At 39.5% G+C, this 15,823-nt stretch overlaps 1 protein-coding gene across 6 annotated transcripts in view; it reads right to left on the bottom strand.

Annotated features, from left to right (window-relative positions):
* The window catches only part of DAAM2 (dishevelled associated activator of morphogenesis 2), a 197,934-nt gene that overhangs the window by 139,490 nt on the left and 42,621 nt on the right, over nt 1–15,823 (bottom strand). The window contains exon 1 of one of the 6 annotated variants that reach the window (XM_066178442.1): nt 50–71. The exons of the other annotated variants lie outside the window; for them this stretch is intronic. The gene's annotated coding sequence lies outside the window, so the exon portion shown is untranslated. Of the gene's footprint in view, nt 1–49; nt 72–15,823 lie in introns of those variants that run through there. 6 annotated transcript variants of the gene reach the window in all.

Raw genomic sequence — 15,823 nt, 5'->3', positions numbered from 1 at the left:
GTGTGGAAGCCTAAGCTTCACCACATTTAGACCATGATGCAAGACTCACCTCTTTGTCCAAAGCATAGTGTGAACTGCAGACTCAGAACCTCCTGGCACTTTTCCACGATCTGTATTTTTCTTTCTCCCTGTCCCCAAAGTTTACAAGCACATTGTTGGAGGCAGGTAGGGAGTTCTGGCACTTTTGCTCCCCCTGTTTGGGAAGCTGTTGATTTAAACCATGTGCACACAGTGAAGTCTCGACAAGGACATCATAAATGCATGTAATGATGTGATGGCTGCTGGCAATCAATGGAAAAAAAAGGGAGGGAGGAGGGGTTTACTGGGTCTTGGGCCAGCTCCTAATGGACAAGCTTCCACATCACAAAACCAAGCACTGCAGCTGCTACAAATCACATCAATCAGCCCTCTCCCCAGAACAGCAAATGGACAGGCCTTGACCGAGCTGCTCTCTCCTAACGAGGTTTCACAAGACTCTGGAGTGCACTGGCAAGACAGGCTGTGAGCAAATTTGATGTATATTGCCCACACTTTGCCTGCCACTTTAGCATCTTTAACAAATACTACACTAACTTTAAAAGTAATCAGTGGGCCCAAGTTAAAAATAAATTGCAAGTTGGCTTCCATGAGAAAGCAACCGAGCCAATACCATTTATAGTAATTTGACGTGTCACTGAATAGCATCATTTTTATAAATACACTGAAAGCCGGACATGAAATAACTGGTTAACAGCTCCCTAATCACAAGGGCTTCCTCTGCTACACATTTTTCCTATTTATCCAATGGCTTCTGTTTTATATCTAGTTTGCTAATGGAAAGAGGGGCAGGGGGAGGGGGGGAAATTGGCCTTAAACTGATCCAGCAGATGCACAGAGCTGGGGCCTCAAACACTGACTTCTTTTCTGCAGCCACCAAAGGGCAGTGGGGGAGAGACATTTCAGCAAAATTCTTTCTCTGCAGTAACTACCACAGAAACACATTTCCCTCTGTTTGTAGCTACTCAAAATAACTGCAGCTCAAATGCCAGAAGAATATTTTGTGCTCCCTGCATTTAGAAGAGAAAGAAATGGGAAAATACTAAAGTTCCTAGTATGGTGGTCTCAAAACAGCAGTAAAAGGCTTCCAAAAAAGTACACTCTCATAAAGAAAGCAAAACAATCTGGCCCAAAAATATTTGTTATTTAATGATCCTAAAGTGTTTTACAATCATGCATAGGAAATACATCATTTTATAAGACTGTTCATCTTCCAGGCTGTGCAAACCATTCAGAGTTTAAGAATAACTGTATCAAATTTCTTCCAGGTGCCAGGAATGCCTTTGCAAGCATGACTGTGTGCAGCACAAGCAGCTATCATCATTTATAAATGTATTAAAATAATTAAACAAAATTTCCTCAGATGTGTTGATTTCTATCTGCACTGCTTAAAGTTAGGATGCACATTAAAGCCTGTATACTTTCACAGTGAACACCCTGCCTTGTGTTATTAAATGGGTGGGAGGATGCCTCACACCACATAAGACCATAAGGCCAGGAAAAAGGTGAGGGATTCACCATCTACTCAAAACTGCACCTACCTTTGCTCTGTCCATTTTAATTTTAAGGTGCTTGATAAATACTTTAATCTACAAAATGTTTTTAATCTACAAAGGTGAATGAGGGGGACACTATACATGCATGCAGAATGTGACTGCAAAAGTTGTCTAAAACTCAAGTCATAGCAGAGGCAAGAAGCAAACACCTCCCTTGGGTTCTTGTACCCTTGAGGCCCATAGCTCCCATGAATAAAGTTTCACTGCATGCCCTATTTCTGTAGTGCAGTATTAGCCCCAGAAACACGTATGCAAATCTCCTAACTAAACTAAGTCTCTTAATATCAAAACTATGCTTAGGCTACTTGCATGTCCTTGCAGTTTTCCCTCAGCATCTAAAGGGACAGTTTGCTCTGTTGTGATGACTTATTTCCCAATCATTTGTCAACAGTTTGTCTGTCCAGAGCAGAAGGAAAGAGAGTGGTGACAAACATGAGAAGCCTAGTGGCACTGAAACAATCTTCTGTACTCACACCAGTGTGGGAAAGTTCTGGTCTCTAACTTACATTTCTCATTGCTTAGGGTAGCCCGTGCTTAATGCACTTCCAGGTCTGGCTGAAAGGCACTTCTCTTTGTGAATGAGTGAATTTGGGAAAAACTTAATAATGAATTAGTAGGAACTTAGCGCTCAAGATCACCTCAGATGCAAAAAACAAACAAAGTTTATTCACATGGTAAATTTGATCTTGACTTTTTGAAGCAGGCCATTTATGGCTAAGTTTTATAATTTCCCCCATAAGATGTCCTGGTACAATGGGAAACAACAGAACTAGCTACAGCTTTAGGAGCGACTGTCTGCAACGCATGACCTTTGCCACCAGTACATTAGGCAAAGGAGAAAGAAAAGCAACAAGCAACTTTCAGTGTAACCACGGACACGTGTGAGCCAGGGAGACCATGAGATCTGTTCCTTCTTCCCCTTGGGTCTCTTGATCTCCTTTCCCAACTTGCAGTCAGGACACAGTGTTCACAGGAACAACCCAGCAGGTTTGATTCTGTAATAAACAATGCAGTACTTCCAAAAACAGAGTACTTCCTCTCCTCTTGCTAAAGGCTGAAGAGAAAGGTGCTACCTGAAGTGGTCAGTATTTCCAGTCCAAGACCAGACGCCCTGCCTTGTGTTAGATAAAGTCAGAGAAGACGGCGGCCCACAGCTAATGCCTTGACGTGCTGAGTGGGATTACAAATCAAGGCCTGCATTTTGTATGAAAAAGCAGCAAGCAGACGGCCAGGACCCCTCTCTAAATACATTTCAAAGTGGGTTATTGTGAGGAGTGTGAGCATTATGATCTCAGCTGCCAACAAGTACTTCTGTGGGAAGCAGTTTGCAAGCGGGAACGCATTCTCCCAACAATTCATGCTTTGACCCATATTTGTGCTGTGCAGTTAATCTAAGTGGAATTAGTGCTGATGAAAGGGGCCATATGGACAGCCCTTGAGACAGAAATCTTATTTACCCACAGAAATTTCCATGGCCAGCAGCACTGTAAGATACATCTTACATGCATGTGCCAAAGCCACGTGCACTTCTCTCCAGCTGCCTAAACAAGTACTATCCAACCCCAACTTTCTGTAAGATGGAAAGGAAAAAATTTGTGATTCCTAGGTTCAAGCAAAGTAACTAGAAGAGTTATTCTGATGCATTTTTATATAGCACACAGAACATCTACCAGGGCTTTCCAGTTAATGCCATGTTTGTCTGGGTCTGAAACAGAGGACATCCAAGAACACACACATTGGTAGTCTCAAATTATTTTCTTCAAATTTCAAAACAAACTCAGTGTGTTAAAACCAAAATGTGTTTTTCCCTACTACCACATATTTGCCTCCCTCTCTTCTCAGTCTACAACTCCTTTAGTGGTACCCCAGAACTGCTTAGACCAAAACTTCCAGTTAACAACTCCTTCAGTTATTATGAGAGTGTAAGTCAGAGAGGAGTATAAATCCAGCAAAACAGAAGTTATGACTGGACTTAGATCCTACTTTTCATGGAAAGCGAGGCTTATAACATAATTCCCTTGCGTCCTCACAAGGCACAAGAATTGTGTCTACAAAAACTTTGGAGGACACCATGCATATTCTTCACATACAAGATAGCAGCATATCACACAGCTGTCAGAGAAGCATCCCTTGTTAACATTCTTCAGCTTGTTTTATGAACTGATATTTTGCAGAGAAGAGCAAATCGAATGCTGTCCAAAAAGCAGTGCTAAATGACGGTATAAGAGTAGAGAAACAGGCAAAGATAGGTGCACCAGGAGTCCATGCACTGACTGAGTAAATAGGAATTATTTTTCCTCTCAGTTAGATTACATGTGCTGAAAGAACTATGGTAGTCCAGGACCCTTTAATTTCTTAAAATGCAATGGCAGATGGCATTAGCAAAGCTGCAGTTGGATTCACTGTTGTTCAGCATGTGTTAGCAGAAACAACATCTGGTGCCCTTCCTTATATTTCTTTAAGTTTTCAAATGGGAACATGCCTTATTTAATTACTTTTTAGCCACTCTATGCAAGGCATCCCACACTCCTCTGGTAGATTCCTCTGCACGAGTGGAAGCTGAAGTATTACAGCAGTTCCTTGCCTTTCATATGCTTTTATGCTAACCACTGAAGGCTATGCTTGACCACTATTGCCAGATACACAGACAAATCAAAAGCTCATTGCTGCAGATATCCTAAAACTACCAGGCAAGCTCAGAGCAAGCACATAATGTCACCAGCAGAATGGGTACATTTTCAAAGACAAGCAGAAAATCTCACCTTTTTCCTGTATCCTGTCATCCCTGACCACCATTTTTGCCTGATGGAAGAACATTAGTCTTTCAAAAGAACATGCAGATAAAGCAGAGGCAACATTACATTTTGAGTTATCCCTGTGTGTATCCCACTGCCCTTTTGCACATTTCAGAGCCACACTGCTCAGGCTTCATTTGTCCCTGGCTTCCAGTCAGAGAGAGGGCTGTATGTTTGAGGATACAGGGTAGGGATCCATTTGTGGCATGTCTGCCTTCAGCCCTGAGAAAAGAGACTGACACTAAATTCACTTCCATTTTTCTCCTGAGCTTAGGGGTAAATTGCAATTCAGTAATCAATGAAACACATTTTTCCCAAGAAACAAAGCTCAAGTGTTTACATTGGAGCTTAACCCTCTCTTCCACCAAAGCAGTGCACTGGAACAGTTACACACCAGGACAGCTAGCTCTTTCCTAGCCAAGAAGTGCTTGGGGAATTCCCAGTTTGGGGAATGTCCAGCCTGAATTCCCACTTGGACAAGGGTCCAAGCACTAGACCTTTTCCCCTCCAAGCAGTAAAATAGTGGCAATATCTCATGCATTAAAAAAAAAAAAACAAACAAAACAAACAAACAAACAAACAAAAAAACCCACCAAAAACAAACAAACAAAAAACCCCAACAATCCCAGTCCTGCTTTTGCTTCTTAAGTTAGTACTGTTTCCACAAACTCTGTATCAGATCCTCAGTTTGTTTATACTGAAAGGTCCTTGGAGCAGTGGCAGCTTCTCCTTGAGCTCCTCACTGGAGCTTAGCTACAAAGAATAATAGTCAAATCAGCATTGGCAACATCTGCCATGACCATGCATGAGGCCCAGAGAAAGTATCAAAAATTCTCTCACCCCAAATATTATCCTATGCTTGCTCTGCATTCTCAGTTGTACCATATTCCTCTCAGAGGGGATGAGTTTGCCTTTGAATCCATTGATTACAATCACACAGTCATAGCAACACCTTCCCAAAACACTGCTAATATTGGACCACCCAGAATGGTATCAGAATGAACTAATGGACAATAGGATGAACTATCTCAAACCATACAAAGTACAGTTTGATAGTTCATCCCATTATCCACTGAATTCACCCCACCAGATTAGCACTGCTATTTATTGGTTACATTATCTATACAGACAGGGGGTTATGCCATAAGGTCATCCATTCCAAGAATTTAAGCACTCAAAAAAATGGCAGAGAAAAACCAGGTACAGAAAAATGGCTGTACTTCCCTCTTCTGCATAAGACCTCCTTGTAAAAGGTCATTCTCCCTCCCCACATCAGTACCAAAAGCCTCCTGAAAGTATTGTTGCCCTTAGTGTTCAGGTGATGACTGGCTTCATACACAAATTCGGCTCTAAATTTCATGCTTTGTGGATAAATGTACAGTTCACGTGACCCAGCACATGACAGAAAGATATTCCTGTTAGGTGGAGGTCATAATGGACCATTACAATCATCAAAAATGACCTCTTGAAGAGAACAAACTGCAGAATCTCACCTAGTAACTTCTTATTCACTCTCTTTCATAGAAGTAGAAACAGTTGTCACTGCATGGTATTATGTATTTCTTTTTCTGACTCCCATTTACAAGAGGCAGGAGATGTCTCAACAGCTAAAGACATTCATCAATTCACGTTTGATAACCATTCAAATTACCTTACTCCTTGACTGCTCCTTACCAAGAAGCAGTAAATGCTCTACTAATATCAATGAATTTAGTCTCAGGTCATGATTAAAGGAGTCTTCTTTCTCCTAACTCCAAATAAAGAATGAGAATTAGAAACCATAAAACTACACCTATACAGAACAGTATTGGAAGAGTCACAAAGAGAACCTAAGTGTTCTGTTTTCAAGATCAACTTGATTTTTGGACCAACAGTTTCCTTTAAAGTAACCAGGTTATGCAGAAACTAGGGGTTTATTTTCACTGTTTAATTGTCTTGCATAAGAGAGATTCTAGAAGCAATAATAATTACATCCTGTGACTCCACTATATTGAACAGCAGCAAAGAAAGTTTGATCTCCAAGAACTTTTTCATGTCCTCCTCCAAAATCCAGTATTCCTCCATCAATGAAAGCATTACAGAATTTCATATGTATAGTGATATGGTAGGACTGCTCAGTTATAGAGAAAGCAGCAATTCTTTTAGTGTGGGGCACTACAGACTACAAATGGGAAAGAAGAAACAAGATTCAAGAGGAGAAGACAGGTTTGATTTAGGTTTTTTGTGGTTTTTTTCAGGGGCATAGGATTGGGGTGAAGCAGTGAGCTGAAAGAAAAAAAAAAAAAAAAGAACAACAAAAAAAATTCCAACAAAAACCCCATCAAACTACAACAAAATTTGTTGGGCTTCTAAATGTCTCCTGCCTTTGTGTGAATGTAGCACAATATTGAACCTGAAAAATACAAGTTTCACCACAGGAGTTCTTTCTGCACCTTAGAAAACATCCACAGGTAGATCCAGCTTACTGGTAGATGATCAAATTGTAGTTGATCAGGCATAGATAGCATTGACTCTCAGATGTTGCAGGCAAAACATTTAGGAATACTCCTCAAATGTAATTTTCTTTCTAGTGTAGTATGTATTTGTGACTGAGGCAACCAAGAAACATTTACAGCACCACAAAGCTGAGAAATATAAGTTTTCTGCCTCTGGCCAAATTCTTTGCTTACTCGTAGTAAAACATGTCTAACTTCAGTAGGATTTTCTTAGCATTTCAAAGGTGCCCTTGGACTCCAAGGGGATGCAAGGTGTAAACAAACCAAGAACTTGACCCAAATTTGCTTACTCTTCAAGACAACTACAAGTTACAATTCCCAGCAATTTTTATGATGCCGTTATTTTGTTCCCATCAACACCGCTTGAACTCAGTGGTTTTGCTTTTGACCTGTTCAGCTGATTTTTTTATTTTTATTTTCCAGGCTGATCATAATGTTCTGAAAAAGATATATTCTCTTCCAACAATTTGCTTTTGAACAAATTAAAGCATTCTGGTTCTACTCTTCCAAATCTCACTAAGTTCTGCTTAATAATGATGTAGCTTCTTCCCTCAGAAACAGCAAGTAGGCTCCTCCATTCTGCTTGGCACAAACTTTGTGATCTTCACTGTAGACAAGTGTTTCCAGGGATAAAGAATTCCTGTATGTACGAAGGCTATACCATGGATAAAAAAAATATCTAGAGATGTAAGATAGACAGTTTAACTAGCAAAAAAAAAAAAAAAAAAAAGAAAAAAAAAAAAGAAAAAAAAAAGGCTATGAAAAACTGTATTTGTAACCTTCAGATTTCAAGTGCACCTTGAACGGGAGTCAGAAAGAAAATGTCCTCTCCACCACCCTGTTAATTTGAGAAAAAAAAAAGAAAAAAGAAAAAAGAAAAAAGAAAAAAGAAAAAGAAAAAAAAAAGCTAAAGAAGGGAGATATTTTCTTTAAATTCTAGCTATGCCAAATGGCTCCAGGACAATGGAGAAGACTATCTCTACTAGTAAGTAGGAAATATGGGAATCTTAAACTGTGTGATTTGTATAGGATGACTAGGATGTAACACCATGACGTCTAGCTCATCTTTTCCTCAGCATAATGCTTTTCTATTTTCCTTGCCAAAATCATTATTCTTCAAGATGTAAGTTGACTAGAAGTTGAGAGCAGGGATGCTGGCAAGTAACTTGCAGGGGAATATACATTGGCTTCCATTAAAGACAAGACTCCAGCTAAAATGATTACTCAGTCCCCCTTGGCAGGGTTGTTAAAGTGCTACATTTTGCTACTGTAACAGGACTGTCTAACCTTACTATTTCTATACAAATTTAACATTGATTTCTGCTGCAGTTGCTGCCAATGCGAGGTCCTGAAATATGGGGCCCCACCGCAGTCAGAAGGAAAACGATGTACAATGGAACCAGGGATGGGTTAAAGAAAACACAGAGAAGAACATTGTACTTGGCTCTACAAATAACTCATGAATACATCTTGAGAAATGTCCTGGATTATCAACTGCAATAAAACTCTCTCAATGAGGAAAACAGGGATGTCCTGGAGAACTACGAGTTCTGGTTTTCTGTGTTCACTTCATGCACATTTTGAAAATATTCCAGAGAGAGAGAGAGAGAGACAGGAGAGTGGCAGAGAGAGAGAGTGGCAGAGAGATGGAGAGAGACGGAGAAAGAACACAGCCACAGAAAGCTCATTTTTCCTGGTACCTAGAGACAGATTTAAGCACTACGCCTGTAAGGAGAAAGACAGCAAAACATCCTTTGGAACATGGATGGGAGAGCAGGGATACAGAAATAAAGAAGGGTTTTATCTGCTTCTTATTCAGTCAAACTTAAGTGAGAGACTGAGAGCCCAGTTGTTAGTTTGGGGGCAGCAGTTCATCCATAAAGACTGTATTTGAAGAAAAGAAAATTAAGTAAAGCTGAAATAATGATCAAAGAATGAAACGGTCAATAATTACACAGGTGTATGCTTAAAGAAGGCAACAATTTAAAAGTTATAAATCAAAAGACTTTAGAAACAGCCATAAAGAATTCAGATCTTTTCCTCTCAGTGTTGGTACATAGTATGATCCTCTCTATCATCTGCTATGGAGTAGTCCTTTGGCCTGTCTTTAAGCAACAGTTGGCAACATCTGTAAGATACAAGCCAGAAACAGCCTTCGGCACCATTACAGTAGTAATTACTTCCCCTGAATTGAGTATGACTCTCCAAGTTTCCACATAAATTCCCCATTTCCTATTGAAACATAATGGCTTAGAAGGTGAACATTTCACTCCCTCCAGAACCTGGATGTGTTTGAGTAGGAAGAAGTAACTACCCAAATTATTCCTTTACACCTAAAGCAATAGAAGCTCATAATTTTCATGTTGATATCCTAGGAATGCTGCACAGAAACATAGGATGAGTGCCTGCACACACTTGGATGGAAGACTATTTGGGGTTTTTTTTATATTTGCTTTAGCCCCATCTTGATATGGTTGAAAACTACTTCAGTCTTCAACTTCTTACCCGTTGGTAAGTTTGGCTAGTATGTTTGCTATTAATTTTTTTTTCTTTTTTTAGAAATAGCCAAGATGCTAAAATTAGTCCTTCTAAACTTTGAAAGAGCAATCTAATAGTCTGTTGCAAGCGCTTGTTAAGGGGATGAATTCTGCTTTATCTCAGGCATCTTTTAGGATGCCTCAACTATAGGCAGAGACAAAACACAGTAAGAGTTTTAACAAAGAAAAAAGAGTAAGCAAAAAACCCTATCTTCCCATCTTCATCATAAAAATGCAAAGCTACCCATATGGCCCACTGCAAAAGAATGCATTTCCTGGAGGCACTGTGCTGTCTCACTAATGAACATATACAAGATGTACTGTACAGATATAGGCTGGAGGTCACAAAATCCCACTGCTGACCAGCAAAAAAAAAAAAAAAAAATCCTCATATTTCACAGTCAGGAGATTCTCACAGAGCCACATTTCACAACACAGCAGCTGAGTAAGGATTTTTAAAAACAGCAAAACATCAAAGCATGTTTAAGGTCCCAGATACATGATTTCTGCTCAAAATAAAAACTGTCTGTTCTCACTGTTTAAAGGAAGAGAGAGTTGGATGTGGTTGTGTGTTTGTCCACTGACGTGCATGCACAGCATCATAGTAGGAAGTTGGCAGATCCAAGAGGCAGAGCACGAGCACATGTCCATACATCCAAGAACTGAAGTGACTGGGTGCCTGTTCACACACTCAGGCACACACATGTTAACCAGGCAGGATGAAGGCGGAAACACAAGTTCATACACATGCAATTCTCACCTCTTCTCTGTATACAAAACAGATTTAGAGTCTGAGCGAAATAGCTTGCCAGTCAGAAAAGAGTGATATTTCTCATGCAGAAAATACCACCCAAGTTGCAGAAGACATTTTTCTTGCTACTCTTCCATTCCACGTGCATGTTGGCACTTTATGCCGACATGAAGTCACAGTATATTCCAGGAACAGCACTAGCCCTTTCTTTTTTTTTTTTTTCTATTTTTTTAGAAGGAGAAGCAGAAAGTTTACCAAAATCAGCTTAAACCATGAAGACCAAGCCCCTGAAAGATATGTAGATGCTTTAATCGTGGGACAACCATCCCCCAAGAGAAAACTTGGGAATTTGTGTTCCTCTGAACACCAGCAGAGTCAAAACCACAGTGAGGTCAGTGCATGACTGTGGAAGACAGAGGCTTCTGCAGGCTCTTAACCAGTTTGCCTGCAACTGTATTAATAACCTGGAATTTCTGACATTCATAAAGCAATCCAATAATTTCTGATAGAAAGAGTGGAGGATTATATACATTTTGCTGTATATGACAGCATCAATTGAGGTTTTGAAGTGACCCTGTGGGTTTTGGATGCCTTCTCCGTGCTTTTAAGCCACTGTTACTTCAACAGGAACCCAAACAGTGCTTTTCAGTGATGTGGCTTTCTTTAGAGACATTAATTATTTTCTACAGCATTCTAATGAAAAAAAGGACTGAAAATGTGAACATATACTCTGCCTGCTGATTGCTGCTACCAATATAATATTTTCAATGACCCTAAAACCACAGAATCTAATCTCCAGCTTTCCAAAACTGTGCCACAGGATCTATATCCTGTCCCTCCAACTTCTAACCCACTAACAGAATGACAGGAGCCTCAGGCATTAAAGCAGTTTTTAGCAGGCACCACTGGAATCCTAGGCATAGATTAAAAGCTGGTTTTGCTTTGTAGTGACAAGAAATGATTCCAGCTAAAAAATAATCTGTAGCAGGAAGACACAATGACTTGGTCATCTCTATGAACTCTGAAGAGGGAAGAAACTCCTGGCAGAAATCAAATGTTACAGAAACCTACCACTGAGAAATATTGATACATCTTAAGCCCAATGGCCTGACTGAGCTGGGAAGAAATGGTTCTCTGAAGCAACAAAGCCTCATTGATAAATAGCTATCATCCATTAACTGTTTTGACAATCTGTTTCCAGTCACACAGCTCTGGGGGACTGGTTATTTTTGGTGAGTTTTTTGGGCCTAGTCTGAAAGCAAAAAGAAACACTATGCATTGCTTAAAACACTGAGAAATTAAATGCACCAAATAATATCTATGCCAATCTTGCAGATCTGCTACTGGAAATTTCTGATTTATTAGCAGGGTTAAAATGACACCAAAACATCCCGATCAATGTGCAAAACTGAGGACAGATATTCTTTCCTAAATACATTTAACCACATGTACCATGAGGAAAAGTATACTTTATCAAGGACTTGAGAGCAAGTCCAAATAGAAGAACAGTTTTATCAGATTTTCCAACTTGCTGCACTGGTCTCAGTCACACAAGCAGCAGTTTAATTTGCTTTGTCCTCTAAGCAAAACTCGGTTAAACAGCACAACATCCTTTTACTCTGAAGCCTGCAGACTGCAAGTAATCTGGACAATTTTTCCAAGCTCAGACACCACAGGAGGAGGCAAATGATTCCTGGGTCATGCTATTTTTAATGCCTGTCTCTGCCATGCCATCACTTCTATGCTGCTTCTACAGAGGATGACAGTTTTGGAACAGCTTCAGTGAAGATATGAAAGCCATATATATATATATAAAAAAAAAAAAAAAAAAAAAGGTATTAAATATGGTCTTACTGGGAAACGTGCGAAGTTGTAGCTTTTTCTTAAGACCTTTGTGTTTACAGGCATTATATAAAGGTGATGGTCAAAATTTTCACTGTTACTCTTAAGCACCCCAAGGATCACGGGCAATCAACACAGCAAAATTTCCAAAACTTTAAAGTCCTGCAGGTGGGCACCAGGTTTCAGGATCAAAGGAATGTTTGCAGAGCAGTCAATTCCAAAAGTATCCTTTGCTGTTCAAGGAGAAGGAATGTGCACTGCATAATTGTTCCACTTTCCCTCAGTTCAGTTACAAGCTGTTTGCGATCTTTGCTACAATGGGAAATGGAGGGAAGGAAGAGAGAGAAGAAAAGGGTGGAAAATTGTAGTTTCTGACCATCCAAGAGTTTGGTAAAGGTGAAAGGAGTTTTTAGGAAAGGAAGTTTTAGGAAAGGAAAAGGAAAAATCTATGCAGGATTATCCTTAAGGTTTAGCAGAATCAGCCATTAAATACAAAAAACCCCTGTTCATCTTGATATAAGAATTATATAGAACAGTATTTTTTACAGTGAGAACAGTCAATCACAGGAACAACCTTCAGAGGGATTTGCTAAAGACTCCATCACTGGAGGTTTTCAAGATGCAACTGGACAGGGAGCTAGATAATCTCATTTAGATTTCCTTTTCCATAAAATGTTGGATCAGATAATTTTTCAAGGTCTCTTTCAACCTGGGTTTTTTCATGAGCCTAGGACCACTAAACAGAGGATTTGGTTAAACCACGTGAGGTTTAACATCCAGCTGAGTGCATAGTAGATTCTACTTCCTCAAGAAGTACCAAGATTGCAAAAAAAACTACATGCAATTTTGTACCATTGTTAAAATTTCAATGTATCATCTGTCCAGACTGGTGGGCGTTTACATCTGTGCTCATGTCCACGCTTTTTCAGCTTTGTCACTATTGATTTTGGATTCTCTGTTTGCAGTACAACAGTATTTACATTACTATGATTTTTAACTGTACATCTGGAGCCAAGAGAACAGATTATGTTTTTCATCTATTGCTTTCCAGTTGCCAGTCTTTAAGTCTAGACCACTGAAGTTTACACAGGACACCCCTTTGCTCTGCCAGCCTCTAAAGATTAACTTCCAACTCTCCTCCATGCATTTCCTGCTCTGTCCATAAAGAAGCTGAGACAGCTAGAGTCATTAGTTGAAGGGGTCAAGTGTTGGAGAATGCTAATGAGGCTATTGCAAAGGGGTTATGACACATTTGGCCATAGACTCACATCTCTGAAACTTCAAGTTACAAAGAGGTGCACAGATTCAGGCACAAAGTGGAACTGAGGTGTAGGAAGAGCAAGAGACTTTTCCTGCAGAGGGAAAATAAGGAAACATGAAAACAAATGTAAGAGAGTGAGGTATTTTTAAATCCACTTGGTATAAGAGAAACTACAGTTATTTCTAGCTTTAACAAAAGGTCTGATTGTGCTGCATTAAGTCATGGAATTCTAACTTTAATTTAGGCTACTTGGATAAAACAGCACTGAGGGATCACAGCAGAGCCTTTTGTAAAAGTTAAGCCTGCTTAGAACTCAGGTTACTTATACAGGTGGCTAACATGTTTTCAAGCTCAAGGCACCACAGGTTTGCTGCCACTGATCTCTAAGCTCTCCAGACTAAAGTTAGCTCAGATCTGTCTGTGCATCCCGCACTTCCCGTCCTAAACCGTGGTGCCAAGACACTACACTGATGAGTTGACGCTGCTTTCCATAACTTCATTTCAGCATCATCTAACATGCATACTGATGGTCAGAGACAGAAGGAGAATAAAAGGCATTCAATACCACACCTGTCATGACACAGAATGAACTGGCATTGCCTCTGCACAGCAATATCATTTCACAGAGACATGGCATGTCACCAAAAAAGCTACTTGTTTCTAAGTACTTCAGGATCAAAACTTATTGGCCAAGAGTAAGCTTACTGTTTATGTCTTGATGATGTTCTCTAGAGCAAGTACCTGTTTAAACATCAAGCTTTGTAAATTCATCCACTCCAGTGATGCTCTGTGAAGCAGGACAGCAAAGCAGTGATATTTCCCAGCTATTTTATCACAGACTGTCTTAGATTGTCTCAAAAGGTGACATGTGAAGTGTTATTTTCTTCCCGGGGAAGAATAAACTTCTGGCATATCTATATCATTTATGCCATTCTTCTACATGGAAGGTTGAGATAGGAGGCCTGAACGCACAGAGATAAGCATAATCTGGGGGAAATGTCAAATGAAGAAGAAAGGTGATAATGTAAAAGTAACCAGAGCCAAAAATTCTGGGAGGACAAATATTTCAAGAGGTTCCAATCAGAACATTAAACATGGATAACCAAAACCAGTAGCTGTTCAATTTCAGTAGAATGACAAACCCTGAAAAGAACAGACAGCTGAAAGTAAAGAATGAGACAGAAGAAAAACCATGAGGCAATGATAGACAGTCATTCAGGCCCAGATAAATAAGGAACTTAAGAGATAACAGTCCATGGGAAAAAAAAACTACATGAGATGAATATGAATTTTAAGGCTGTAAAATTCAGCCAAGCCATGTAATGTGGAAAGGCTGTGGTACTGCTCAGAGGCAGAGCTCTCAGAAACTCTTCTTTCACTCCTTGGCAAGGAATCTGATGCATGTTAGTCTTCAGCAGAGCATAGCTCAAGACAAAAATATCATAGAGACAAGACAATATCTCTAACATGAAAAGAGAAAAATTTATTTCAAGATTTTTGGAAGCAACAGAGAAGGAGAGGATCCTTCAAATGAAACTTAAGTCCATGGAAATGGGAATATATGAAGACAACAAAGATGTGAAAAGTCTGCTTGGGTCACTTCTACATACTCCATGAAGCAATTTCATCAATGTCACAGATGTAAAAATAAAAAAGTGAAGGAGGTAAAAAGAACATTGAGACATCTAGGGTTTATGGAAGCTTTTCTGATTTGTTTTTTAGATAAAAGTTATTAAAAACGAAAGAGTATATTTTAAGTACCCTAAATTTTCATTTCTGACAACTCAGACATCTAAGTTCTAGCTAAGCTGGACAGAAAAAGGTAGGAGAAAAACATTCCTGTACAGCATGATTTGAAGAGGTGAGGTACTTGTACATGAACTGTCCAGAGGTCATGTATCTCTCTCTCTGTGTATATATGTGCATGCGCATATGTGTAGCCACCCAAGATAAAAGTAAAGACTAGTGAAAGTTTTTCATGGAACAATTTGAATCTTCTAACCTAAACAAAGAATCTTACACTCACACAAAAGAATGTGAGAGATGAATTTCATCTCTTTTAATTAGGAAGGGAGCTTCCAAACTAATTAACCACTTTTATTGCTCTATTATATGTTTTTCATCCTAAAAATTCCCTAATTCAATGGAGTCTACCAGTTTTAGGCCACCGACTCTTGTAGGGAGAGAAGATATAACAGATTGTCAAATTTTGGAAAATGCCACATGCATCTGCAACACACAGGGCAAATATGATTAAAAAAATAGCCCCAAAAAGATGATTATACAGAAATCAATCACATGGACTGTGACAGAATAGACTTTCAGAGAAGCCAAAGAGTGCAGGCACCAACTTTGATGAGGTCTGGATCCCACCCAGGATAGATAGATGATTCAAAGTTGGGCAGGAAGCCAGTCTTCAGAATCACACCCTGCTATTCCACACCACACCAACAAACCCAAAATATACTTAATGAATCAGAAATCCAAGTAACCCATCCTCTGACCTACTGGTGAACTATTTTCCCTCCTACCTTATCCCAAATCCAAATA

Source organism: Chamaea fasciata, unplaced genomic scaffold, assembly GCF_029207755.1.
Source record: "Chamaea fasciata isolate MVZ Bird 193981 ecotype frontalis unplaced genomic scaffold, bChaFas1.0.hap1 SCAF_3, whole genome shotgun sequence".
NCBI classification, from domain to species: Eukaryota; Metazoa; Chordata; class Aves; order Passeriformes; family Sylviidae; genus Chamaea; species Chamaea fasciata.
This window is presented reverse-complemented; position numbering and strand designations above follow the sequence as displayed.